Here is a 3,672-nt window from a genome sequence, read left to right as displayed (position 1 = left end):
GCCCGAAACGTCGATTCTCCTGTTCCGTAGATGCTGCCTGACCTGCTGCGCTTCTCCAGCAACACATTTCCATTTCTGATCTCCAGCATCTGCAGACCTCATTTTCTCTATGTATCAGGGGGCAAACTCTCCATTTGTTAGAGTCATACCTGGCACATAGGAAGATGGTTGTGTTTGCTGGAGGTCAGTCATCTCAGCTCTAGAACATCTCTGCAGGAGTCCCTCAGGGTAGTGTCCTAGGCCCAACCATCTTCAACTGCTTCATCAATGACCTTCCCTCCATCACTAGGTCAGAATTTGGGGATGCTTGCAAGTGAGAACGAGCAGATACATGGGACCACCATCTCCAGCAACTTCCCCTGCAAGCCGCTCACCATCCTGACCTGGCAATATATCGCCGTTCTTTCACTGTCTCTGGTCAAAATCCTGAAACTCTCTCCCTAATGATATTGTGGGTCTCCCTACACCACATGAATTGCAGTGGTTCAAGAAGGCAGATCACCACCATCTTCTCAAGGGCAAAGGGAAGGACAGTCAATGCTGGTCAGCCGGGGTTCCAATATCTCAAGAACAAATTAAAAACACTCCCTTTCCTGGGCAGATGGGTTTTGTTCTTATCCCCTCCAGTATTACAGACTGGCCTCCCAACTATCACTCGGGGATGTAGAGGTGCATTACCTGCGGATGGTTTTTGAGACGGAGTTTTGTCGTTGAAACACTCCTGGTTTCTCCACCAACACACCCTCTTGAGCTGAGAGCCTGGGATCTGGCACACTTACATTTTTGAAGAAAGTTGGTCTTGGATTCTAGAAGAAAAACTGATAGTGAACCCTCCAGATTCCAACTAGTATCAAACTAACTCAGTACAACAGTCACACAGTTCATAGGCACTGAGTAAAATAGATAGCAGAGTTCGAGCAGAAACCCTCACATTCACTCAGTAAACCAGTTGGGCTCCCTCATGCTCTATGGACCTCACACATTATGCCATTACCCCATTCCCAACAGAAAGCCCTGTTTGCTGAATGGTTTGGAGATGCTGGTGTTGGACTGGGATGGACAAAGTTAAAAATCACACAACACCAGGTTATAGTCCAACAGGTTTAATTGGAAGCACTAGCTTTTGGAGCGTTGCTCCTTCATCAAGTGGTTGTGGAGGGCTCAATTGTAAGACACAGAATTTATAGCAAAAGTTTACAGTGTGATGTAACTGAAATTACACATTGAAAAATACCTTGATAGTTTGTTGAGTCTCTCATCTGTTAGAATGACCATGATAGGTTCACTTCTTTCATATGTAAATCCCAGAACTTTTTTAAAAAATTACATTCTCAGGTTAACTGTAACAATTGGTATCAGCCCAGAGAAGATGGGCGGCACGGTGGCACAGTGGTTAGCACTGCTGCCTCACAGCGCTCGAAACCCGGGTTCGATTCCCGCCTCAGGTGACTGACTGTGTGGAGTTTGCACATTCTCCCCGTGTCTGCGTGGGTTTCCTCCGGATGCTCTGGTTTCCTCCCACAATCTCAAAAGATGTGCAGGTCAGGTGAATTGGCCACGCTAAATTGCCCGTAGTGTTAGGTAAGGGGTAAATGTAGGGGTATGGGTGGGTTGCGCTTCGGCGGGGCGGTGTGGACTTGTTGGGCCGAAGGGCCTGTTTCCACACTGTAAGTAACCTAAAGATGTTGAGATGTTGAGAGTGTTAGCCCCTGAGTTCTCTGTCTGTGCCATAATGTTTACGCTGATTCTAATCGAAAAAGTGAGTGAACAGAGTCTTACATGGAATCATGCAGTTTTTGAGCAAAGTACAATGTAAGTAAGTACTAATTCACCCCCAAACGTATATGTGTATATATGCATGTGGGTTTGAGTGTGTGTCTGCCTGTCTGGGGTGGGAGGTTGTGAGTGTGAGAGAGTGTGTATGTGTGCGTCTATGTAGGAGTGTGTGTGTGTGTGTGTGTTTGTGTGTGTGTGTGTGTGTGTATGTATAGTGCAATGGTGGTCACTGGTCACTGTAGTGTGACAATGAACCCAAGGTCCTGGATGAGGGGGGGCCTCAACTGAGACCTTGGGTTCATTGTCACACTACAGTGACCAGTGACCACCATTGCACTATACACACACACAGATACTGCTACAGAGACACACGTTTCTGGGATGAATTTATACTTGCAGAGTTACATTGTACTTTGCTCAAAAACTGCATGATTCCATGTAAGACTCTGTTAACTCACTTTTTAGATTAGAATCAGTCTAAACATTATGGCACAGACAGAGAACACAGGGGGCTAACACCCTCAACATCTCAACATCTTATCAGGGCTGATACCAATTGTTACAGTTAACCTGTTGTTGTGTGATTTTTAACTCAGTTTGCTGAAGGCCACTTAGAACATCTTGAATTGGATTAAGAGACGCTGAAGCAATATTCAGTCTCACTTCCTCGCTGGGTATAACGTCCCATTTTGTTCTACCAATCCACAATAGTGAATGTCAAGAGGAAAGGGTCAAAGGGATACCTTAGCTCTAGTCCTGAACTCCTGCTGACCTTGGGAGCAAATGGAGGGGGATGCTGGCGTCTTGCTATGCAGGAGTTTGCTAGCAGTCTCTGCATCTTGGTCCGATGGCATATTGAGCCAAACTCAGCTCAGCACCTGAAAAATTAACACCACAACATTAGGGGAGTTGATGAGGATGAGATGTCCAGTCCATGTTGCACACTGGCCCTCATACCCTGTCCAGAGGCAGAAGACATCATTTCCCCTCTTCTGAGGAACTACCATTACAACCTCCCTCATGTTTATTCATCCAAAATGAACAGATACAGCTTTTCAAAATCTGGGGATTACAAACCCTTAGTTTTGATATCTGCAGTAAGGACCTTCATTAGAAATAGACAACTCAGATTTCAAATAATGCTTGATAGTCCTCCTTAAATTCACATTTACAAAATAGATATTTTACATGAGGAAAATGAGTGGAGACAGTATTCCAGGAATGTAGGGAATTCTCTCTCTCATAGGAAAGAACTGGAGAAGATTGTAGGGATGAGAACATCAAACGTGAGTGATTTGAGTGGAGAAGGAAGATCACAGCATGAGGGAGCTTAGGGAAGACAGCTGATCCAATAGGATTCAGGTCTGAAACCATCATTAATTACAGCGAACAGCGTGCTGTGGGACAGAAAGAATGCTGCACTCACTGGACATCAGAAACAAAGACAGAAAATTCTGGAGAAACACAGCAGATCTTACAAAAACAGAGTTAACATTTTCAGATCAATAAACTTTGAAATGTCTCTGACTTCAACTGTTAACTCACTTTCTCTCTCCACAGGTGATATACTCAGTCCAGACTCAACGGGCCAAAGGGCAACTTCTGTGCTGGATGACTCTACCATTGTATGACCTCCCCTACAGGATATCAAGTTACACATGGCTCAGTGATCACCAACTCACAAAGGCAGACATCTCCGCCACATTCTTGAGACTTCAATTCCAAATCCAGGCTAACAATTTCAGTGTGGTGCAGAGGGAGTGCAGCACAGTCGGAGGGTCGGTGCAGAGGGAGTGCAGCACAGTCGGAGGGTCGGTGCTGAGGGAGTGCAGCACTGTCGGAGGGTCAGTGCTGAGGGAGTGAGGCACTGTCGGAGGGTCAGTGCTGAGGGAGTGC

At 45.8% G+C, this 3,672-nt stretch overlaps 1 long non-coding RNA gene across 1 annotated transcript; it reads right to left on the bottom strand.

Annotated features, from left to right (window-relative positions):
• Positions 1-683: 683 nt before the first annotated feature.
• Positions 684-3,387, bottom strand: LOC122546142. Its single transcript, XR_006310678.1, has 3 exons — positions 3,322-3,387; positions 2,520-2,654; positions 684-806 (listed from the first exon to the last, which is right to left on the bottom strand). It is a non-coding gene; the product is annotated as an uncharacterized LOC122546142 (long non-coding RNA).
• Between the last annotated feature and the right edge of the window lie 285 nt (positions 3,388-3,672).

This window comes from Chiloscyllium plagiosum, unplaced genomic scaffold (assembly GCF_004010195.1).
Source record: "Chiloscyllium plagiosum isolate BGI_BamShark_2017 unplaced genomic scaffold, ASM401019v2 scaf_842, whole genome shotgun sequence".
Taxonomy (NCBI): Eukaryota; Metazoa; Chordata; class Chondrichthyes; order Orectolobiformes; family Hemiscylliidae; genus Chiloscyllium; species Chiloscyllium plagiosum.
This window is presented reverse-complemented; position numbering and strand designations above follow the sequence as displayed.